The sequence below is a fragment of the Barbus barbus genome (genome assembly GCF_936440315.1).
Source record: "Barbus barbus genome assembly, chromosome: 19".
NCBI lineage: Eukaryota > Metazoa > Chordata > Actinopteri > Cypriniformes > Cyprinidae > Barbus > Barbus barbus.
This window is the reverse complement of record NC_136747.1, coordinates 2,404,678-2,430,782: the sequence shown is the minus strand read 5'-3', so window position 1 is coordinate 2,430,782 and position 26,105 is coordinate 2,404,678. Positions and strand designations below refer to the sequence as shown.

Genomic DNA, 26,105 nt, shown 5'->3' with positions numbered 1-26,105 from the left:
GGGACATGTTAGCAACAATTGAGGCATCCGAGCATCTGTCAGACAGCCTGTTGTGAGATCGCTGGCATGCAGGCCTGCTCTGGCAAGACAAAGTCATGCAAATCTCAGGATGCAACGTATCTGTGTGCGTGGGACTTTGTTTCCATGTTAACAGTATTATCAGAGTTGCAATCACTTCCATGTTTGCCGTGGCAATGCTACAGCTATTATAGAGGAGAGAGTGGTGTCTATGAAGTGGAGATCATGTATGGGGACCAGAGGGGATAAAAGGCTTGGACATGTTCCCTCAGGAGCACAGGTAAATGTGCTTTTCACAAAAGCCAATTCATTTCATCTTTACGATTCAATTTTCTGCATATCATGATACCGAATGTCAGCAAAATCAAATGCCTTTTCTGTGGTTTAAATTCAACATGGCATAGAACAAAACATAATTGCACTTGGACAAAACTAATATAGTTATTCCAAAAAATAAAAGCTAATTTGAAATGAGAAGCTTCATCCTAGAGTGTCTAAACATTTAGTTTCAGCTAGGAAAATGTATCCTAATGCATCCCTATAATCTCCACAACTGCAAAATAGCCTATACCAAAGAAATAGCCTAGGAATACAGACATTTCTCCTAAATCGTAATAGTAAAGCGTGTTTTACAAGAAAACATGATATCATAATCGGAACATAAAGCAAATTTAACCATATCATTTTTTTATTTAAAATATTGAGGCTCAGCATAGATGTATTGACTGTCTCTATTATGACTGATGAATTGCAGAATGTATTACTGGCAGCAGATGTTGCATTAGAAATCTAATCTCATCTGAATAGTTCTTAAGAAAGCATACATCTAGGGTTTGTCACAATCCCTTACTCTTTGTTGAAATGCTTACTCCTTGACAGCTGTCAAACTTATTAGATTTTGTAAGCAATTACGTTTTTCCAAAATTCAGAATAGAGTTCTATGCAGGATAGATTTTCCAGTTCCTCCACACACTTCAGTCTTCAGAACTCAATTCGTCTCATTTGTCACAGCAGGCAAAGGGAAGGTGCTTTCCTTTGCTTGTTGCATACAATCCAAAAAACATTGAGAATATTCAATCTGTAAACGGTTTATTTTGGTTGCGCAATAACGGTTGACGAATAACCTAAAACATAAATTTGAGTATGTTTTATTTTATTTTCAGGTATTATATTTTGGGGGAATTGCACAAGCAAGTTCTTTCTCTAATTTCCCCAAACCCTCCCAAACTCAGCATTCAAACTTGTCCCGCACTGCACTCAGCTGCATTGAGTCCAGAGGAACGCGTTCTTCTAATTAAGAATATTTCTTTAAAGAGCATGTCAGAAGAACAAAAGTCCATTCATAGCCTCAGTATGTACATTTATGTGCTTCTGCAAAAGATTAGAAGAGTCAAGACAAAAACTGAAAATATCTACAGCGAAAAAATGTTTGCACTATTTTCATTATTATTTCTATTACAACAGCAACGGTGCTTATTTGACTATGCAAGAAATCGAAAGAGTCAAAATAAAATGATGTTTGGAATCCTAACCAAAACACTGACAGTAATAGAACAAAGCAGAGAGTAAGGGCATAATATACTCAGAGCATCAAAGAACGAACTTGTGTGATATGGTCAAAACAAAGATTGTTTAGAGTTCATTTTAGAGTTCATTTTGTCGATTCGAAACACTTTGCTGGCACAAACTTTCCAGAAAACCTGGCTCCAGTGCTTTTAAACTGCCATTAGTTCATAATGATTTCCTAACAGGCGATGTTGCTTCTTTCACCTCCTTTGACATGAAAATCTTCTCCGTTTTTTTTTTATCTCTTCGTCAGTCCATTGAGGTCAGGAACAAGTAAAAATGTGAAAAACTGAAGAGCTGCTGCCATCATCAGCATTTCTATAATCAGATGTATAACCACTCTTTTCACACTCGAGTGTTTGTTTTCCTACCTACTCTTCTAAATTGGCATCGTTGAAATGCCATACATTTCTCAATATTTGAAATACCACTGCTTCTGTATTTCAAAATTCAGTTTAATCCCTGAGTGAAGAATGAAGAGGAGTATATACTGAGGCCTCAAAGCTTTAAAGGATTTGGATAGACAAAAACACAGCAGAATGAATGGATAGACATATGGACAGACGGATGGCCGATTGGATGGAAGGACAGATGGACAGACAGGAAAAAGGATGGATATATTCATGTATCCATTGATGGCATGATGAATGGATTGATGAATGCTTTCTTAATTACATGCAGTGAAACAACAGCTGCTATGAAACCCCAAATATAATACGTTATAACATTCATAATATAAAGTTTTGTAAACAACACTATACAATATTCAGGGCATTTTTAAGTTCTAATTCAAGGTGCCCTGAATGATGGGGTGTGGTGGAAGAAAAGCAAGAAAGATGGCCAGAGAGCGATAGACATGAAAGTGAACACATCAGCTCTTATCCTCCTCCCTGACCTCATCAATTATTCACTCCATCCATCCAGACAGCCCAAATAACATCACTACATTACTGGTGCTTTCTACACAACCAGCCAGACCACAACAGCTTTCTCTGCCTTAACACACTTCCACACTCTCAAATGCTTGGTCTAATCCTGACAAATCAATGGATGAGCATCTACTCTGACAACTTAAAGTGCATCTAGATTTTTTTCACTAATTATTTATTGGTCAGGCATTTTTAAGCCAATACACTAATTTAATTATAAAATCAACTCTCTCTACATTGCAAAACCACTCATGTATGCATCTAAATTTTGTGCTCTGCAACTAAATAGTGTCTGTTTTTAATCATTGGCTGATAAACGGTTAGATTTCACTCACCAGTGACAGAGTTAGAGGCTAAGAAGAACAAGTATAGCACAGACATATTTTCACTGTATGTTGTATCTTTGACTGCTTTGCACTAGCACACTCGGGCAGAGCGTCTGAAAGGAAAGAATGCATTCGATATTTAAATGTTTTCCCACTTACATGACAGTAAAAGTATTGTAACCATGTTTTTTTGGCGGATTGATTACAATGTTTTCATTTACAACCATAGTTTTGCTATGCATATTTCATGGTTAGACTATGGTTGGTGTAGCAAAACCATGGTTCATTTGTTGTTACCATGGCTTAATATAATAAAAAGAAGTTTTGTATCGAATAGACTGTTTAAAATCTTTCAATTTACTTTAATAATGGAAATGCATCTATTTCATAGAATGACGTAACAGCAACTGTATTATCTATGCTGTGGTTGGAGTTCTGAACAACCATCTTAGTGATGTAAAATAAACCGTTTAATCTAACATTCGTTCTGCAAGGATTTATCAGTTAGCATAGATGCTGAATTTCAGGTAAACAAAGAACATGTCTAGTCTAAGACAAGAAAGAGCAGTGGCTGGGGTCATGTTTAGAGCTGCCAGCTGCTCGGAGATTCCCCGGCATGCTCATCAAGCTATCAGTTCTGGGCATGAAGAGCACAAAGCAAGCAACTGCACCACAGAGAAAGCCGCCCATCACGAGGAATACAACTGTCACTGAATTAAGTCTCTGTGAAGAGCAGCTATTTCTGCTCAGCTTTACAGTATTTAGACGGGGAATACGGTCTCATGTGTTGCTTCTGAATTTAAACAGCCCCTTACGATGTTATTAAAGAAAAATGCTTTTTTGATAATAAAATAAACATTAAAACAACATACTTCAATAACTAACCAGTTTTATTTTGTCTCTTTAATGACGTTTCAAAATGCAGCAGTCTATAACAAAGCTGGCACAGATGTAACAGATGAAAATTATGTTAGGATTATAATTTTTTTTTTTTTAAAGAAAGGTCCTGGTTATTAGTATTGCAGTATTGTTAAAAATGTGCAAGAAATGCCCAAAACATTATTAAAAAGTAAAACAAGGATATATATTTTAATAGGCTAATTTAATGACTTTTTCCTTCTGTCTGAATTTCTCCATTTCAGACTTGTCTCCTACTCAGATATTTTAGCTTCTCCTCATTCAATACATTTTTACTAAATCAGGACTTTGTATGTTTTCATATAGACTTTTTAAAGAAAAATCATACTTTCAGTTCATTTGCTTTTTATTTATACAATTTGTGTTTTACAATATATAATACTATAATAGCAGTGGCAGTCTACTAATAATGCAATGTCTACCATCAAGCCAAGCATTTTAGTTCTATTCATTAATGCATACTAATTCAAAAACTGGGCCATGATCACTCGATTTTTATTCCATGTGATAATAAATGTTTTGGCATTTAAAGCAGTTTAATTTATGATTTCTAGTATTCATTAGTGAATAAATCAACAACTCTCACTGTGCCTGAAAAGTCCAAAAAAAAGTGTAGACGCATAACCCACAAAAATTCAAATATTTGCTAAATTGCAGAAAGTTGCAAAAAAAGGCCCGCACACTGTGAGGATGAAAAACAAAAAACAACAACAAAAGCAAAAGTAAAACAAAACCACACATGATTTACGTTCACTAGTGGTCTTAATAAAAAATAATTTGGTAGCACTTCATTTTAAGGGTCCAAAATTATGCATTAGTTAAGCATGAACACACTAGATTAACTTAAAATATAGTAAGGGCATCTTACCCCATTGAAGGATCCACATTCATGTGATAAATAAGCAAGATTAAGCTAGTTGTTACGGTTGTCTGGTGTGTATAAAACAAAGAGCACGACGAAGGAGTACAAAAGGAGTTCTTTTAATCATTCACGGACTGAGAAGGGCACAACCAAACGTAAATCCAAAATAATAGCAGACAAAGGAACATGGGAGAACACAGGCTATAAATACTAAACGTAATATCGGGAAACAGAAACAGGTGAGGAGCTAATTAACAAATCCGGAAAACTAGGTCAACGGAAGACATGGCAAAACACAACTAAAACAGAACAACATGTAACATTTCGCCCCCTCCCGGAACGGTGCGTCCTCGCACCGACAAAAGTCCAACAGAGGAGGGAGGGTGGGGGTTCAGGAGGCGGGCGTGGAGCAGATGAGGGGCAGGCAACAGAAAAGGAGCAGAAAAAGTCCAATAATTAAGTCCATGGGGGAGTGGAGGGTGGGAGAAGCCAGGGAGGAGCCCGGAGCAGGAGGAGCCAGGTGGAGATCCAGAGGCCAGCCAGGATGAGGCCCCAGGACGGAGTCGAGGGAGGGAGGAGCCAGGGTGGAGAAGGCTTTGACGACACCCTGGGGACGACTGACGGAGACTGAGCCGATGGACGAGGAGCCCAGGATGGAGCCGAGCAGACGGAGAGCCAGGGTGACATCGAGGGTCCGGAGGGCCTAGGCGGAGCCAGCAGCTCAGGCGACTGAGGCGAAGGCGGGGATCCGGAATGTCGCGGCGGAGCCGGAGTGATGGAGGACGAAGGTGGAGCTGAAGGGAAGGAGGAGCCTGACAGAGCCGGAGGGACAGAGTGACGAGGCGTAGCCAGAAGAGTGGAGTCCTAAGGCGGCGGATGGTCGACAACTGACCAAGGCGGAGCCGGAGGGACGAGGGAGCCCGGTGGAGCTGGTGGGAGGACGGGCCACGGTGGAGACGAGGGAGCTATGAACCAAGGTGAAGCCGATGGTTCGGAGGACCGAGATGGAGTCCAGGGCTCGGAGGCTGGAGGTGGAGACAGGGGATCCTCACACCTTGGCAGAGCTGGAGGCTGGAAGTCCCGAGGCGATGGATCAGAGTGCCCAGCTGGCGCAGACTGAGGGTGAGCTGAGGGGCTGACAGGCACCGGGAGATTCAGGACTGGACGGAACCAGCGGAGACACAGGAGATTCAGGGCTGGACGGAACCAGCGGAAACACAATAGATTCAGGGCTGGGTAATACCTCTCCAAACCAGTCAATAAGATCCCTTTCGAAGATGTCCAAAAGTTCCTCAGAATGGTTCCCAGAAACCAGTTGCAGCTCACCCTCAGTCGCGGGAGTGTGGGCGGGGCTTCCCTCCAAGCCCTCGATCACCACCAAAACTCCCTCAGGGACGGACGATGTTGCCGGCTCACACACTTGGTCAGACCACTCCTGAAGCTCAGGCTCCGGGGTGACGATTGGCTCAGTCGCGGGTGTCAGATCTGGCTCATGTGTCACGGTAGGCTCAGGCTCTCTGTCTGAAGTGGGCTCTGGCGAAATCTCCGTACAGCGGGATGACGGCTGGCTGGTCTCTGGTATGTGAGTGGGGCTGGAGATGTCTTCCTCGGCAGGGCAGACGGAGAAATACAATTAATACCAAAATACAATACCATTTTTCTCCAGCACCCACTCCACACAAGCGGTGAAATTCTCCTTTGGACCGTCCGCTGGCAGGCATGCCTTACACCGCTCGCTCAGGTTGGCGATGTAGAAAACACAGAGCGAGCGGTCTGGGAAGTGAGTAAGGCACGCCAGATCGATAATGTCTCTGGTGTGGTCTTCCAGCGGACGGTCCTGCTACTCCAGGCAAAGCAGCTGGACTGCGGGCAGGTCCATAATGGGAGAGGGAAAAAAAACAACAAAGAAAAACACCGCTAACTAAATACTCAAATGAGGGTCTGCTATTCTGGTACGGTTGTCTGGTGTGTATAAAACAAAGAGCACGACGAAGGAGTACAAAAGGAGTTTGTTTAATCATTCACGGACTGAGAAGGGCACAACCAAACGTAAATCCAAAATAATAGCAGACAAAAGGAACATGGGAGAACACAGGCTATAAATACTAAACGTAATATCGGGAAACAGAAACAGATGAGGAGCTAATTAACTAATCAGGAAAACTAGGTCAACGGAAGACATGGCAAAACTAAAACAGAACAACATGTAACACTAGTAATTAATGATTAACTGAATGTAGAGTAAATGTCTTTTAGCCATTATTTACAATATAGCAAACCATATATTATTTTTGTGTTGTAATGCACTTGAGCATACAGGTCCTTCTCAAAAAATTAGCATATTGTGATAAAGTTCATTATTTTCTGTAATGTACTGATAAACATTAGACTTTCATATATTTTAGATTCATTACACACAACTGAAGTAGTTCAAGCCTTTTATTGTTTTAATATTGATGATTTTGGCATACAGCTCATGAAAACCCAAAATTCCTATCTCAAAAAATTAGCATATTTCATCCGACCAATAAAAGAAAAGTGTTTTTAATACAAAAAAAGTCAACCTTCAAATAATTATGTTCAGTTATGCACTCAATACTTGGTCGGGAATCCTTTTGCAGAAATGACTGCTTCAATGCGGCGTGGCATGGAGGCAATCAGCCTGTGGCACTGCTGAGGTGTTATGGAGGCCCAGGATGCTTCGATAGCGGCCTTAAGCTCATCCAGAGTGTTGGGTCTTGCGTCTCTCAACTTTCTCTTCACAATATCCCACAGATTCTCTATGGGGTTCAGGTCAGGAGAGTTGGCAGGCCAATTGAGCACAGTAATACCATGGTCAGTAAACCATTTACCAGTGGTTTTGGCACTGTGAGCAGGTGCCAGGTCGTGCTGAAAAATGAAATCTTCATCTCCATAAAGCTTTTCAGCAGATGGAAGCATGAAGTGCATTCAGGCATTTTGGCATTTCCCTCTCCCCAGTCTTCCTCCAGACTCTGGCACCTTGATTTCCGAATGACATGCAAAATTTGCTTTCATCCAAAAAAAGTACTTTGGACCACTGAGCAACAGTCCAGTGCTGCTTCTCTGTAGCCCAGGTCAGGCGCTTCTGCCGCTGTTTCTGGTTCAAAAGTGGCTTGACCTGGGGAATGCGGCACCTGTAGCCCATTTCCTGCACACGCCTGTACACGGTGGCTCTGGATGTTTCTACTCCAGACTCAGTCCACTGCTTCCGCAGGTCCCCCAAGGTCTGGAATCGGTCCTTCTCCACAATCTTCCTCAGGGTCCGGTCACCTCTTCTCGTTGTGCTGCGTTTTCTGCCACACTTTTTCCTTCCCACAGACTTCCCACTGAGGTGCCTTGATACAGCACTCTGGGAACAGCCTATTCGTTCAGAAATTTCTTTCTGTGTCTTACCCTCTTGCTTGAGGGTGTCAATGATGGCCTTCTGGACAGCAGTCAGGTCGGCAGTCTTACCCATGATTGCGGTTTTGAGTAATGAACCACGCTGGGAGTTTTTAAAAGCCTCAGGAATCTTTTGCAGGTGTTTAGAGTTAATTAGTTGATTCAGATGATTAGGTTAATAGCTCGTTTAGAGAACCTTTTCATGATATGCTAATTTTTTGAGATAGGAATTTTGGGTTTTCATGAGCTGTATGCCAAAATCATCAATATTAAAACAATAAATGGCTTGAACTACTTCAGTTGTGTTGTAATGAATCTAAAATATATGAAAGTCTAATGTTTATCAGTACATTACAGAAAATAATGAACTTTATCACAATATGCTAATTTTTTGAGAAGGACCTGTATTTCAGTTATTCAGCATCTATGAAGTTAACTAAACAATATGAAGCCATATGTTTAATTAGCGCTGACTTTACAGTTATAAATTGCTAAAATAGTGTAATAAAGACAATTTCACCCCCTGTTCTAAAGTTAAAGTTACAGTCTTCTTGGAAGCCTAAAAAATAAAAAAAAATTATTTGTTTGTTCAGATAGATGCTGAAACTTACAATATGGACATACGGACAACAAATAAAAGTAAACTTAAGTATTTACAGATAAAAAATCTTAAACATTTACAAATCTTTTATATCATAACATTTCTGTATTTCACTTTTACGACTTTATAGATACATTTTATATCCCTAAACCCAACCCCTAACCATGCAATTCTCTCATTGCTATAAGATGACTCTTATTTGGAATTGGAATTGTGATAAGGCACTGAAGAAGATCCAAAACATTTGTCTTTTCTTGATAAAGCTGTGGTTTTCATGGCACAATTGCTTCTTTGTTGTCTTTATTCATCCTCATCATGTGGAGGCCTTTTAGTATTTCAAAGTACCTCCAACAGACAAATTGGCATATATATTGTACCATCACAGTACTTTATTATAAGCGATTCAATCTCTTTGTTCTTGCATGTGATGACAAACAGGCATTTGAGTGAGAAACCTCATTCTCCACACATGCATGGAAAAGATCTGATAGAGCCGCCAGTGTCTGACACAGGGTCGTGCTCTCTATAGACGTCTGAGCGCATTCACCACATCAAATGAAGAGCCAGAGCTCAGTGCATAAAGAGTTCAGCATTTCTACACTAAAGGATTTTTAGAAAAACTGAAAAAAAATTTATTTCCTATTAACTTCTAAAGATTGTGACAGTCTTTGTGGTTGACAGCATTTTTTTTTTGTTGACCATCTTAAGTCATTTGTGGCTAAACAGAGCTGTGCAGTTTCACTTACTCAAAAGCTATTGTCAATTAAACAATACCTCAAACAACAGCGGAAGGAACGTAACTGGATTCATACGGAGCTGATAAATATATAAATGTGTTCCTGCTCATATTAGCATTTACAATCAATCACGGTTCAAATTTAACCAAACAAGGGCAAACGCTCTCAATGCCAAATCAACCCTGTCTCTAAGCAACTCGGCCTACTTCAATCTGTATGCATTCACAAACAGCTAATTCACCAAAGAAAATGAACCCTTCTGGAAGATTCTGCTGTTGGATTTTCTTTCAACACTTTTAATGCAGATGTGGAATAATGGAGCGTCCAGGAAACAAATCCAAGATCAAACATCACCTTTAAATAACACAAGCCCACTGTTCAGAGACAAAAACACATTTTTCTCCTCAGTTTTCCTGGGATTATGGAGCACGATTTGATTGTTCAGATTCCCTATAAATCTAATTTGCTTGATGTGGCTCATAGTGCTGGAATCCCAGTCAGAGAGAAAACAAACAGTCCATTCTCTCCACCTGACTCAAACAATCACCACTGTAAACAACTGCATTTTCTTTCCCTTCTTTCTTCTCTGCAGGCCTTCCAAGGTCTTGACAAAGTGATACAGAATCAAAAACATACATTGACATTTGCATTTAACTAACCGTGAACTGCCAGTGTTCCTTGTGATGGCAGTTCAACAAATATTGATTAAGGTGCAGTATGTAATATCGATTCGCAGAACCTGTGATCTCTGCTGGTTTGCTGGCATCAATCGATGCAATACACTGTGTTTTCCATCAACTGGCAACTCGGGGTATCAAAATCCTATTGGGCAAACTGTCAGTAGGCGGAGTCACACAGACCAAAACAAAAACAGAACATTCTGACACTGAACACACATTTCAAAAGCAGAATAACTGGCTGTAGCATTGTTTTTTCTGATAAACTAATGTGTGAACTTAACATTTTTGCAAACATATTACGGTATTTTTATGCTTTAGTACAGTCCCAAAAAATGTGTATATTTGTATGTGTGTGTGTGAGACCCTAGACCACAAAACCAGTCATAAGGGTCTTTATTTTATTTTTTTTATAGAGCTTTATGCATCATCTGAAAGCTGAATAAATAAGCTTCCCATTGATGTATGGGTTGTTAGGATAGGACAATATCGAGATACCTCTATTTGAAAATCTGGAATCTGAGGGTGCAAAAAAATTAAAAATCTAAATATTGAGAAAATCGCCTTTAAAGTTGTCCAAAATGAAGTTCTTAGCAATGCATATTACTAATCAGAAATTAAGTTTTGATATATTTACGGTAAGAAATTTACAAAATATCTTTGTGGAACATGATCTTTACTTAATATCCTAATGATTTTTTGCATAAAAGAAAAATCAATAATTTTGACCCATGCATTTTTGACTTGCTACAAATATACCTGTATAAAGCACCTTTAAGATTAATAATGAACTGACTGCGACTGAGTAAAAGAAACAAAAGGTTAAACAAGCCATTATTACAATTTATACAACCAGGCAAATCAGGCAAATTTTAATGACATGAGTGTAAAAGATGACAATATTAATTTATGGATAAAATACCCACTGAATCCATGAGAAACTGCAGCACTAAAAGCATTTTATGCCTCTCATTTGCATAAAATGGAGCATTTCTGAACTTTTGACTCTCACCAGTTGCTGTGCTCTGCTGCCAATCCCACAATCCCTGCACAAGCCTGCACACAGCTCCCATAGAGAATGAAAGCGTACTTTGGTTTTGGAGTCAAAAGGCGACTATTATCTTGGTATAGAACGTGCTATTTTGCTATATGGACAGCAGTGAAGTGTGCATATATCACAAAGCTAAGACAGAATCTATGCAGAGGCAAATTCTTAGCCTGTGCATGTCCTTCTCTATACACTGTGCTTCTTTAGGCTACTTTGGTAAAAAACACAAGAGTGACCAATGTCTGTTACCACACACTACAACAGGCAACTATAAAGCCCATAGAATTGAACATTGTACTGCAATAGTGTTCTCATGTTACGCATTTTGTACTTTATTTTGCAATGTATTTTGTATTTTGCACTTGAGCATATTTAGCGTGATTTTTCCATAAAACACAGTTTTAATGATGATTTAAATATGAAATGGTAATAGAAACTATCAGGACTTTTACTGTGGTTTATCGTGAAACCATTGCATTCCTTGAAAGCGTTTTCATGTGTAAAGCATGCTTCAGGCCTGAAATATATCTTCTGAAAGAAGCTGTGAGTTGGCATGAATTCACATGTACTATTCCAAACCCATGAAGGCAAAGAAGAAAAAACATTTGCTTCTTATATACAGTATGTAAAATCAATCCCAGTTCTGGCCCATGTTCAGATGTGCACCATCTGTATGCAGTGTTTGCGAGAGTGTGTGTTATTTGCGAGTAGGTTTACAGTTGCTGTGAACAGCTGCAAACTGGGACATCAAGTAGTTCCCGTATGAGAAGCCTAGTGTTTCAGTCAGTCATTTGGAGCACATTTAAGCAACTGCTTCCTTGGCCACTATACTATAATCACCAACCTAATAGCAGAAACAAGGCACAAATGATTGTTAGATACTGTCCTGGTATTCGTTTAAGCATTTTATAGCACCATGTAAAAACTTTATTGTTGTATGAATATGGTTTACATGCAGTAGCATGTCATACATTACTTCGTCAGAAAATTGGATCTTAAAATATACACTATATTGCCGGCACTATACTGCAGATATTCTCTTATCTCGCGCTTTTTGTTTAGGGTTAGGGTTCAGTGTGTTATTTTCACATGTGGTAAATCATTTTAGCCTTTTAATATTTCAATTCCAATCTGCTGGGATATGTACAACCATCATAATAAAACATTGCCAGATTCATGTTTGTCTGTTCCAGATAAACCCAAATGGGCTTTTATCACCAGTCACTGGACATTTCACTTTACATGTGTTAAACGAGAAGAAAATGTAATATCATTTTGAAATAAGCAATGCAATCACAGGCACATTTTTCTCAATAAGCCAAGCTTGACAGACTTGGCCATACAGTAGTATTGCATTATTTAACTAATAACATGTAAACTGTTCAGCATATGTTACTTTAGTTAGAGGTCAAAGGCTGTTGTAGCTTGGTCAGCTAATATTACATTTAATCATTGAACCATATACATTTAAGAACTGAAAACTATGAAGTCAACAAAATGCCATTAAATCCAGGCGAAAAAAAACAAGATGTTTGTGTGGGTTTCACCTTTAGCCCTGAGGTCTTATCTAAAAACGGGTTGAGGCTGACGTAAAGCTGCTTTTTTCAGTGTTGCATAATTATTAAAGGCCCAGTGATTCAAATGACATGGTACTTGCAGGCCAATCAAAGATGCACATTACTGTACGACAGGCTGATGACGCAAGAAAGAGAGAGAAGAGCGATAAGCCACTGAATGAATAAATGAGCAGCTGAAGAGACGATTAGACGGATGCCAATTTGCCTCTGTCCTATCTGACAACAATAAGGAAAAACCTTCTGGCCTTAGAAACATGAGCGCTCGATGCCTTAGGCCTTGTTCACACAACACCCAATATCAGTGGCAATAACTCTCCACTGTCCAAGTGATGAAATCTGATTTGTTTGTTCAGACAGTATATCTAGTGTATCCACACTGGTTGCCATAATAACTTTGGCCATTTCCACAACAGAAAAATCTCTGGGGAGGCGTTTCACGACTGGATTTTGTAAGTTCTGGTTTGACGGTGTGGAAGTAGTTGGGTCAGTCTGAATGAAGTGTGAATTCCTAAAGCACACCTAGAACCATTTCTTTGGACGTCCCAACTAGTGAGATGGATGTCTACATCACAAATATTGATTACATGAAAGCATCACTTTTACAAATCTTTGCATTTTTCTAAACATCCTTGTGATGCCACCATCTCTACTGAAATTAATCAGTTTGCAGTGTTCTCTAAGAGAGTAAATTCAAGTGTGTGGCATTAGTATGCCAAGAGGTTACCCTCAACTATAGCAGTCAATGTGGAAAAATGTTTATAATAAGTTTACAATGAACGTTTATAATAATATAATATATTAGTGCTGTCAAACGATTAATCGCATCCAAAATAAAATGTTGTTTACATAATGTGTGTACTATGTATATTATGTACATATAAATACACACACATGCATGCATATATATTTTTAAAACATGTTTGACTATGTTTAAAAATTAAATGCAGTGTCTATTTACACTAGTGCAAATAGCCCGCCTTGTTGGCAGAGGCCATTTACACTAACTCCGCCCACCAATGTGTGATTGGGCGAGACAACACTGCAAAACACTATCGTCAAACATCAGTTCCAGCGGCGAAGACGGTAAAGCGTGTGCTTTTTGACACAATAAACCCAAATTCAAATCCGCCTTTTAACAAACTGTTTTTCTCCCTTTTTAAATATCATATATCGTATCGGAAAGACATTTATTTTAAGTAAAAATGATGGAATAAAGTTGAAAATAAATTATCTGGTATTTAATAATTTGAAATAAAATTATAATTTACACTAAATACATCATTATTACGTACTGTTTTATAATGTTTATGTCAATATTGCAATCAGTAGTAAAAATATCAGAAAATCCTGCTATTTTAAGTGTAAATAGAATCTATAGCTATTTGCACTTAATTTAAATAGCATATCACTAAAAATCCTAAATATCATGTATCGCTAAGAAAATATGATATTTTTACTTAGTGTAAATAGCATCTATTGCACTTAGTGCAAATAGCCACTGCCTATATTAAATATACTTATATTTATATTCATAATTTATATTATATATATATACACATGTAAATATTTTCAAAATATACAGTGTGTGTTTATTTGTATATACATAATAAATATACACAGTCCACACACTATTATGTAAAGAAAAACTTTTATTTTGGATGCGCTTAATTGTTTGACAGCACTAAATGTGTGGATGCTGTTTTTCTGGATTTTATGTATCTTCATTTTGATGACTCTATATCAGATGATATGGCCCGGTTTCACAGACAGGGCTTAGAATAAGCCAGGATATAGGCCATAGATCAATTAAGACATTTACCCCTGGTTTCACAGACAAGGCTTAAGCCTAGTCCCAGACTAAAGTGTAAGTCTGAGTGGTTTTAACTGAAAGAATCTTTCACTGATTGATCTTAAAATATATCAGTGCCTTTGTTTTGTCTCAAGATGCACACCAGTAATGTTTTTTTCTAAGGCATGTTAATAAAAATTACTTAAATTTCCTAATTGAACAATGGCCAAATCCTGGTTTAGACTAAACCCTATCTGTGGAACTGGGCCTTAAGTGATTTTTATAAACGTGCCTTCTAGAAAGCATTACTGGGGCCAGTTTCATAAAACAAATTTACCAAATAAGCCTGGCTTGTTTTATGAAACAGGCCCCTGGTATGCATCTAAAGACAAAACAAAGGCACTGATATATTTTAAGATCAGTCAGTCCAAGTTTCCTTAAGTTAAAACAGCTCAGACTTACATTTTAGTCTAGAACTATAGGCTTAAGCCTTGTCTGTGAAACAGGGGGTTATGATTAATAAATCTGGCCTATCTCAAACTTTAAGATTATCAAATGCAAAACACGACAGGTTTATCAAGAAGTGTGGCCCCTGGCATTAGTTAGAGCCTACAGATAACACTGTTGCTCTAGTTACACACTTACCTTAGCAAACTTTTGAAAAGGTCAGTGATTATCTCCTGATTCATTTACAATGAATGGGTTCATCATGGAACAAGAGTTTTTTTTTTTTTTTCTAAAACAAGAAAATAAAAACTATCAATTAATTAGGTAAACAAAAACTTAATCAGAAAATCCACAAGCATTAGTCCACATGCAACTTTCTGACCTTTCTAAATGGTAGTTGGTCAATCATGTTTCAATGGAATCTAGCCACAGTAAATGTTATTCACAGAAAAGACTCATTCTAATGATCGGCGCTCAACTGTTCACAAAAGAAACAGGATTTAATTCCCTACCAAAGCACTGCACCTTTATTTGATGCTACATGCTAATTATTCAGTGTTCACCATTGAAAAATTAAGTTGGTCACTCTCTAATGGATTTACCTCATATTTTCTTATTTTTAGTTCAGCCAAGCATTTGTTGATTGATTGATTGATCTTTTATTTGACATGGACATACAATGACATAGGAGAAACCATATGTATTAGTATGAGTGTTATAGCACACATGCTAATTTTCAACACCTGTCCACGGGAGGCTTTTAACAAAAGTTTGTGCCTTTGTTCAGCCCATCAGAGGAACCAGATTTTTTTGTTTTGTTTTTAAGAGACAGAAACATAACATGGAAGTCTATGAAGATGTCATTTACAATGAGGAGTAGGGCATGAACATGACATCTACAGAGGAACACAGCACTTTCCTAAAATTATATTAGAGGAAAGAGCTCAGATCCAAAACCTAGCGAGATGTTTACTGTCTATAGTAGTGTATTGTCTACATACTGTAAGCAGCTAACTTCTCAAACTAGTCGCACACCAGATGAAAAAGGTTTTGCAGACCAGACGTGTCCTTCTGTATTTGCATACTCTAGTTCAACTTCATGGAAAAAAACATGCACAACACAAACAAAAATGTCAGAAAGTACAATATAGTATGCAGTTTAGTGTTATAACCAGTGTTGGAGGTAACGCATTACAAGTAACGCGAGTTACGTAATCGGATTACTTTTTTCAAGTAGGCTAACTAGTAAAATAACGCATTACTTTTAAATTTACAAGAAAATATCGGAGTTACTTTTTTCCCCATTTATTGACTGACAGTTCTCCTGTCCCCATGTTGGGAGAAATAAAATCAAAAAACAGATTTAGTATTCATCAAAATGATTAAATCTGTGAAATGCAAACTCAGAATATGACGCAAACCTGCTATTATTAAACATGTTAAACAACACAAATGTATCTAATCCCATTTTTATAACCAATGTCTTTGCTGCTGACCTTTGATGATCCAGTTCAACCTGACTAATAAAGCAAAAATTACTTTACATAAACTAACAATTGTGTTTCATTGTTGTTTTTTATTGCTGAAGAGTGTTGAACCTTCTCCTGCGTTCTACTGTACAGACGTGAATTTACTCTTCCTTCAGCCTGAGGTTTATTCATTACACGTTTTGGTCTGAAAGGGCTTTTACATTTCCTATATAACGTAATTAGTTACTTTTTAGGGAGTAACGCAATATTGTAATGCATTACTTTTAAAAGTAACTTTCCCCAACACTGGTTATAATCTTGTTATACCTGAAAAATGTATACACAATGTATCATATAGCCAAGGTTGAAGTCAGTGTGTACATTAACATTATGTTAAGCAGCTTCTGACCGTCACTGGGTGCATACGCTCATAGAAAACAGCATGTTCAAATTTGAAAGATGAAGTGCATCATAGTTTACACAAAATTTAAATCATTCACTTAACTCATTTATTCAAAAACATGGATTTATTCAGGAACGAAACTCCATATGTTAGCTCTGGGAGGTGCAGCTCTTGATTCTACTTTGGCTTTGTACGAGTAGAGGTCTTCACGGGTCCAAAAATTCACACCTGAACCCGAAGAGACCCGTAAATATGCTGCACAGAACCGACCCGGACCCGTATTTTATTTGAAAGTGGGACCCGAACCCATGCAGACCCGGCTGACCATTTAAAATATAGACCCGAACCCGTACGGGTCCCGGGTCCTCAGGTCCTCCATGAAGACCTCTAGTATGGAGCCATTTTTTAAAGTTTTTCAGTATTTTCACCATTCAGTCCCACCCCCTATTGCTATACTGAAAAAAACAACAAGTAAGATTTACTTAATTTTTATTTTGCAAGTTTTTGCACATCAATTTTAAGTAAAATTTACGTTAAGTAGGTTTTTAACTAAGAAATAAGTACATTTAACATGGTCAGTTAGAGTTTGATGAGTTATTTTTACTTATTTTAAGTCAAATCTGCAATACTTACAATACTGTCACGGTTTCTAAAATTTACTCAAACAATGTAGCACTGGAAAACAACCACGCTATTAAAGCATATGGTTCACTTACAAACATGTAAGCAAGCAAATAATATGTCCTTTTAAAATAATATGTCCACTCATTACAATTGTTACCCAAATAAACACAGAGAGCTCAATACTTGGTACACCATACACAATGACAGGAACAATCAGTGAATAGTGTTTGGGTACGAATGGGTTGTTTGAGTAGAAAATCAACTCCAGATGTCACAAAACAGTAAGTTACTAAACCTAACAATAAAACTGAAACATTTAACCTTTCTAATTATTCATGCCCCAGTGCATGATGGGAAATATGGGATCATAACTTTGATATTTACTTAAAGAATCCTTGTAAACAAACACTTTCAAGTAAAATAAGTTCAAACTTTAATTTCTACAAGCTTAAATTGAGTACTAATACAGAATTTACTTAGTTTTTTCATTCTTGCCTGAGCTAAATTATTTAAAGTAGAAATTACATTTGTTTTATGTAGTATTTACTTCACCACAAAATTATTTTTATCAGTTTACAGTTCCCAAAAAGTCAGATATTGTGTCCATAATGCAAGACATATTCAAAAAGACAGTAGCAGTGACTTTCCCAGTGTAAAACCATTTTGCATTCAGCCCACAGTCTGGCTACGAAGAGACACAGAGAAGCTCTACTCCACCACAAGAATGCATGCAAACAAACCAGCCTTACCTGTATTTAGGTGAACTAACGCACGACACAGACAATGCAGGGCTCGCAAAATCGCTAGCCCGACGTCCCGGGGCTATTGTGTTTTCCAGTCGGGCTACCAAAATGTATCACTGCCCTGCCCGACGGGCTACCTTAAATACAGGGCTCCCACGCAGTGTTGCGCTCTTCTTCCACCGCGGCCGCACAGAAGAAATAATGTGCCTCGCGCGCACAAAAATTAGTTGGGAAGCCATTTGATTGAATGCCGCAGTAAAAGGGAAAGAATAGCAATGCTCGGGCAAACCGCTATAGAGCTGATGTCACGACAGAGTTAGAGCCGGTTTCATAGAAAGAGAACGATGTGCACCAAATGAGTCGCTGTAGAAATAGAGAAAGGTTTTGCTCAGCAAGAAAAAAAATTAGAGGAAACATAGCTCCCACGGGTCCTTAAATTTGATACAACTAAACTGAAGAGTTTAAGGCCTTAGACAGTTTTAAATACTTTTGACGAGCATAACCGCAGAGGAATGCAGCAACCGTGCTATTTCCGTGTTTTCTTTTGACCAAATAATAATAATAATAATAATAATAATAATAATCTTAAGGTTACACCCTTCTTGTTTTACACTTCGTGCATCTGAATATTAGTAATGATAATAATGTGTACCATGCGGATTTGTACAGAGGCTCAGTAAATTTGCACTTAAGCCTAAACAGACAGCGAACGAGAGCGAGATCGACTGAGCGTGCGCGATTACCTGCGTCTGTGCTTCAGGCCCAGTCATGTATATTTGTGAAAACAGGTTGTCATGTCCAAGGAAAGCGAAATCTGTCTTAGCATCGACGCATTGCTGGTCAGCGGAGACTTTACAAGTGGCGCTCAAAGTTAAAATGATTTCAGCAGCGCGTTTCATTACATCTCTCTTTGAATGAACGGTTTAAAGACTCACTCAAAGACAGTCTCTTGCCGCCACCTTGGCGCAACAATGAAACAGCGCTGACTGACAACCCGTCTAGAACTAGCAGGTGAAATATCAACAGAAAAAGTATCTTGTCCGTCAGATTCGATGATCAGAACTAACTATAGCTAACAATAGACTAACGATCTTATTGTCAGGTTTATGTTTTGTTATGTGGACCATTATTTTGTCATTCTCTTCTGTTCACTTCCTGTTACAACACGATTTAATTTCGGTTTCATTGGTTTCTGAATATGACCTCGTTACATCATAACACATACACACAGATATATATATGCAGTAATACCGCATACCGTGCTATTGAGCCGCTCAAATTTCCCACAAGGGAGATTCCTTCACCGCGACAGACAGCCCTACAAGGCGGGCCACAGAAAATGCCAGACATGATTTTAGGGACAAGGGAGGTTAAAGATGAGGACACATAAATCATAAATACAACCATACATTTAAGTAATTACAGTTTGTAAAAAGATGGCACTGTGTAAAGCATCATGAGAAAGATCACTCCGACTTCATGGAAAGAAATGGATATTTGTATTTTGCTTTATTATTTTTTATGCAAGAGCAATTGTCCCATGCCAGACAAACAAAGAGAGATCTGACACCTGTAAATGCAGTCCTGTATATGCAGATTAGGTCTATCTAATGTAAATAATGAAAGTTTTTATTGTGTTAAGACGATTCAAGAATCACACACTTGATTTTAGGGCTGTGTGATTTGGGGAAAATATCTAATTGCCATATTTTTGACAAATATTGCGATTGCGATTTGATTTGCGATTTTTAAATTTGAAAAGTCAAGCTTCAGCTCAATATTGTCAATAATGTGCAGCACAGTATGAGTATCGTTACCCTGCTGGAAAAAACAACAACAACAAAAAAAAAACAATAGAAACCATCACAGAAATTCTTACAGTTTCCATAAAAACCATTACAAAATTCATTTTTTGTTTTGGGCATTATTCCAATAGGAATTCCTGTTGTTCTATTGGTTGCCACCTGCTAGATTACATCCCACCAATAGAATGCACCAAATACCAGCAGACACCATTATAGTTTACATTAAACCAATACAATTCCCATTATAACCCTTAAATCCATTACACTTTCTATTGTGTTTTGGGAGGGGTTCTACGGTTTGTTTTGTTTTTTCCGACGGGAAGATTATAATGGTATTACTACTTTTACAGAATTACTGAATTTCACAGGAAAGATTTGTTTATTTTTTATAAATAAAGAACTGTATTTCTTTAGTCAATTATTAAAGTATTACATGTTACACGGGCTGATTTATTCAATTTTAAGTATTTGAGATTTTAAGAACAAGTGGGAAATGTGCTGAATGTTTCATTTCATCCAAGTGAAATTGGCAAGTAGTTACTTAATTTACATTCGTTTTAAACACGGAGCCAGGCGCGAGTGGACACAGGTTGCGTGTGTGCGTCAGGCCTCGTCCATATTGCCAGATGTGCTCGTGAGAGACTTGCGGAGTGACACACACACACACACAGAATGATGGATCTCATGAAGAACACGTGCAGCTCACAATTCACCACAAAATCAAAAAGAAAATTCTTGCATAAAAACAAAAACAAAGGAGCATTCAGATATTTTGCATAATGCAAATTATTTCTTATTTCCGTAATGCAAAAAATCTAATTTTCACCACTCTAATGCAAAAAACAATTATACATTATGGCAGTAAAAAAAGTAAAACAATTATAGATGCTTGTTTCCGCCACAACATTAAGAAACAGTAAGTAACTGCACATTTATATCTCACAATGATGACCTTTTTCAGATATAAACTCAGAATCGTGAGATGAAAAGTTGCCATTTTTGTTCTGTGGCAGAAACAAACAGAAGAATTGTGACAAAAGTCACAATTAGCAGAATTTGCAAGATGTAAACTTGGATTTGCCAGAAACTCAGAATTCTCAGAACTGCAAGAAAAAAAAAGTCAGAATTGTGGGATTAAAAAGTTGCATTTACCTTTTTGTTTTATTTTTATAAAAAATAAAAAAATTAAAATTCCAAATTGTGAGATGAAAGTAACAATTATCTTTATCTATTTTTTTTATTTCATGGTGGAAACAGGCTTTCATTAAAAAAAAAAAAACTACCACTGTTTACATCGTTTTATATGATGTAAAAAAATTATGCATTTATTTTTTCCCTACTTTTGTAGGAAAAAAAAAAAATCTAAATGATGTATATGCGAGACCGTTAGTATAAAAGAGCATTACGAGACAGGCTGCGTGTGTGCGGCTCGTCCGTGATACGCGGGAGACGGAGCGGAGCGATTCCGATTCGATTCTGATTAATCGCACAGCCCTACTTGATTTTCTAAGATCTTGCTGAGTTTTCAGTCACACTTTATTTTAAGGTCCAATTCTCGCTATTCACAAACCATGAACTATGACTTTTGCCTGAAACTCCTAAGTTGCTGCTTATTAATATTCAGTAAGGTAAATATTAAGTTTAGGTATTGTGTAGGATTAGGGTTGTAGAATATGATCATGCAGAATATGTGCTTTATACTAATAAACAGCCAACATGTTAATAATTGGCATGCTAACAAGCAACTAGTTAGTGAGAATAGGTCAGAAGTTTTCCCCTCAGATGAGAGCAAATGGTGTAGTTGTGCAGGAAGCCCTTATTTGGAGATTGTTTTACTGCAAATTACTTGCGGACAAATCCGAATGCATTAGCAATGAATGCAATAGAATGAAGGCCTCTGACCATCATGGCCTCCTAATCATCCCCATACACTGATTGGCCTCATCACTCTGTCTCCTCTCCACCAATAAGCTGTGTGGTGGGCGTTCTGGCGCAATATGGCTGCCGTCGCATCATCCAGGTGGATGCTGCACATGTGGTGGTTGAGGAGATCCCCCCCCCCTTCCATGTAAAGTGCTTTGAGTACCCAGAAAATCTGTAATTTGTGTTTTGACATTTGAGTCTATCTGTATGTTTCAGGATGCCACCGTGCAAAGGAAAGTGGGAAAACTCAAACGAACTAAAAAACAAACAACTGCTTGATGCTGAATTACCGATAATTTGAAAGTGAAAGTAAAACGCGCACGGAGCTTTTACAAGCTAGGTTATTTAAAACCGAAGGAAAGCGAGGAAAAGAGGGAAAACTCAAACGACCGGTGTATTACCGGTGATGTCACACGTCGATTAACCGGTGGGAAAATTTCCTCACCGTCACAACCCTAATTGGAAAGACCTATTGACAGGCTTACAAAAGATTATAAAGATGATTATATCGTCTCTAATCACAAAATGTGCTATCAGGGCCATGATGATGTGCAGTGTCACTGCTGTTTTCATATTTATTCATGTTTATTCATGTAATGTTGGGATTTCCACATTTTTTGTCAGCCAAACCAATTCAACAAAAAAATAGTTCATTGAAATACCCCTGGGGAAGTGAACTGAACAAGAAACTTGCATATTCAGAGTTATCTGATGTCATTTAATGGTCACATTCACATGCAGGTAAAAAAATAAAACATTTCTATTTTTAGAACCAAGGGTTCCCAAACTTTTGAAGGGGGTTATTTTAATAATTTTTTCAGATTCTGCAAGGGGTTCACAAACTTTCAAGCAGCACTGAATGTTGCGTGGCTTATTCTGTGTAAGAAGCCACATCATCTCACAGAAGGATATATTTCAAACACTCGGCTGATGTTATGAAGTGAGTTTGGAGTAAAAACATGTTATTAAATGTGGTATTTTCACGTGCTATCAGATGGAGTAGCATTTACTACACAGAGCTGTAGTTCATTGAGAAGCTGTGCAAACAGCTGTCATTATCGCGAACGATTTCTTCGATTTCATAATCTCACAATTATATCGTCTGCAATTTTTTTCGTGTAGCTTTTTAGAAAACTACAGCTCGGTGTAGTAAATGCTGCTCCATCTGAAAGCAGGTGATGGAGATTTACTACTAATCACAGAACCGGCTTTACTGACAAGATGTGCATGACTATCGCATTCGATTAATCGTGCAGCCCTACGTTCAAGTTTTTTATTTAAAAATCTTTTATTTTTATTTTACTTTTTGCGATTTAATTATTAGCTTTTTATCAATTCAATCAAACCTACTGCAGATCTCACATTAAGCCCATTTTGGGAATCCCTGGTGTAATCTAATCTTTAATGCATTTCATGATGTTGATATCAAAGAATGAAATATATTTTTTTCTCTGCTTTTGTATATCAGTATGTTACATTTAAACAGGTTAGGGAAAGTCACCTTAAAAGAGTAACCTAAATTATGTTACTAACTACAATTTTCATCATGTAATCAACTACAATTTAAAAGTAATAAACCCCGCCCTGCATACTTCACAATATTAAATATGAATTGTGGCCTCATATTGTGAACACTGGTCTGATTTCCACTATTTTAATTTCATTAAGGCATTTTTATACAAGTTAGAATCTATTAAAAGTACCCATTGAAACTGAACACCCTCGTGCCCTTCACAGACTGGCAGGCGCTCTGGGACGGGGAAAGCAGGGACACCCTACAAAGCTTTTAAGGGGGTTTTATATTCCTGAAGTATTCCAGGCCACTGATGCACAACATTCTTCTTCCTAAACATTTATAGATCCTTGCATCCCCTTTTCCAATGCAATTAAATCTACAAACGGTTGCAGTTAAATGGTAAATTGACATGAAATGCACTTCATTACAATGACTTCAGTGTCTTCTCGCCGACTGCAGCTTTGCCCAGGCTTTTAAATGCATTCACCGATCCACATGGCACGCAGCTGACCTGAAATAACCCTCCAGCTGCAGAGAAATTCTCATCTACGGAGAGTCAAGAGGAACACTAATAGTCTCCATATTTCAACATCCCTTTTCCTTGTCTGTTAAAAACCATTATTAGAAATCTTGCATATCACTTGTTCAATTACACACAGAAAAAGTGATAACCTGTTCACAGCATCGCCTGTCCTGACACACATCGCATTCATAACAGTAGATTTGGCTATTTCTTACGTTCAGAATGGAGTACTAGAATAATGCTTTCTGCATACTGTCCAGTGCATACTGTATGCTTTATGCATTTAATAGTATTTTGAAAGCATTTCAATCGGTAGTATGTAAACCGTAGTCATAAACTCTATCCCCCGGTTTCACAGACAAGGCTTAAACCTAGTCCCAGACTAAAATGTAAATCTGAGCTGTTTCAACTGAAAGAAACTTGCACTGACTGATCTTAAATTATATCAGTGCATTTGTTTTGTCTCAAAAAGCACACCAGTAATGTTTTTTTCTAAGGACATTTATAAAAATTACTTAAAATGTCCTAATTGAACTTTGGCCTAATCCTGGTTTAGTCTAAGCCCTGTCTGTGAAACCGGGCCTATATGTTGCATGTTCAATTCAGCAAACACTTTCAGTTTAATGGGCACAATAAAATATAAAATAGAGTACATACAGTTCACAGATACAGTTTTACTCCATGCAGCCTGCTGTTGTTGCTTACTGCATATTTGGCAAAATGCAGTAGGTCATCTGGATATTCCATGTATAACAGTATACATAATGCATTCTACAGAAATAATAAGCACAGTATATTAGTATTCCATTGCAAACAAAGTAAATAATTACAGATATAACAGATAATTGGGCCTTGCCCTGAAGGCTATATGCACAAACAAAATCAACAAGCAAATGTTGCGTTTTTGGCTGTGTTTGGCTATTATAATCATGTCCTGGTAAAAAATCATGACATTTCTTCAAAAATATGTTGAAATGATGCAGTTTCTGTAAGTGGGTCAAACCGTTGTGCTCTGCCCCTGAGCCAAACAACACTTAAGAGCAAAACACGGTCGAATGTCATAAAAGTGTATTATAAGGTCTGACTAAAGTTTGCATGCATGATCGTACGCGTGCAACCATAACTTTAGCAGCAGCAACAACAACAGTGCACTGAGCGCCACATGAAGCATTGTTTTAATGACATTACAGAAAACATTCATACGAATATCGACACGGAATCGGTTTGCTTCGGGGTAAATGCAGGCTAAGGGGATGTTTTGAAATGCCTTCACGACTCCTATTAAAAGTACAGAAACCCACATCCGCTTGAAAACACATGTGAAACATGAAATAAGCGCCATGACATTTCGAGTAGATCAGAAACACAGCAGCTATATATCTATCGGAGCGATACAGAGTTGCACTTGGCTCTCGATGTTTAACACGGATACATTTTACAGCAAAGCAATGCCGTTTTACTTCACAGGAAACAATGACTCACCTCGAAGCTGTGTTTATTAGATATCCCTGTAATATCAGCGTTTCGGACAGACGTGGCCTGAAATGACCAGCAGAGCAGAGCAACATGGACCCGGAGACACAGAGAAACGTGCAGCTCTCTCATCTGATCGCTGCGGGGAATCAGAGAGCATCTGACGTCTGGCCAAAGATGTTTAACCCTTTACAGGCGCCCACACACTAGAAACAAACACTTCTAATGAATACATGCCATGGGGGGAATCTCACCAAATCGAAACACGTCGCGTCATATTTCACGCAAAATAAAGAGATAAGCGTCTAGAAAACTTTATTTATTTTTTGTGCACTATGACTTTAATTTTTTTTTGCCACAGTGCCCTCAATTCTCATTACACAAATGTGAAAAAAATAATATTATTTAAAGGGTATTTGTACATCATGGTAGTGTTTGTTGTAATCTGATTTATGATTTATGCTGATTTAAATAACAAAAACAATAGCAATTTTCCTTTACTATAAGACGAATAATGAGAGGATTATAATGAAATGTGCTTAATGGGTCATTCTACAGAAACGTCCACTTTTGGTATGGCAAGATGTTTTAAACTTTATTTAATTTTCTAACATTTAAACTTAGACCACATTGGCTTTTTTGTGCAATTATTTCAAGACCACGTGTACTATTTTTTGTCACTGGTGTTACCTTCTTTAGCAATGTTAAAAGTTTGGTCCCACGTTATAT

At 37.8% G+C, this 26,105-nt stretch overlaps 1 protein-coding gene across 6 annotated transcripts in view; it reads right to left on the bottom strand.

Annotated features, from left to right (window-relative positions):
• Window positions 1–25,579, bottom strand: part of LOC306885548 (thyroid hormone receptor beta-like) — a 128,921-nt gene extending 103,342 nt beyond the window's left edge. For 4 of the 6 annotated variants that reach the window (XM_079442151.1, XM_079442149.1, XM_079442152.1 and 1 more), the window contains exons 1-2: window positions 25,386–25,579; window positions 24,561–24,674 (exon numbers count right to left, since the gene is read on the bottom strand). The gene's annotated coding sequence lies outside the window, so the exon portion shown is untranslated. The remainder of the gene's footprint in view (window positions 1–24,560; window positions 24,675–25,385) is intronic. The other 2 variants (XM_079442150.1, XM_079442154.1) reach the window with 1 other exon arrangement.
• Between the last annotated feature and the right edge of the window lie 526 nt (window positions 25,580–26,105).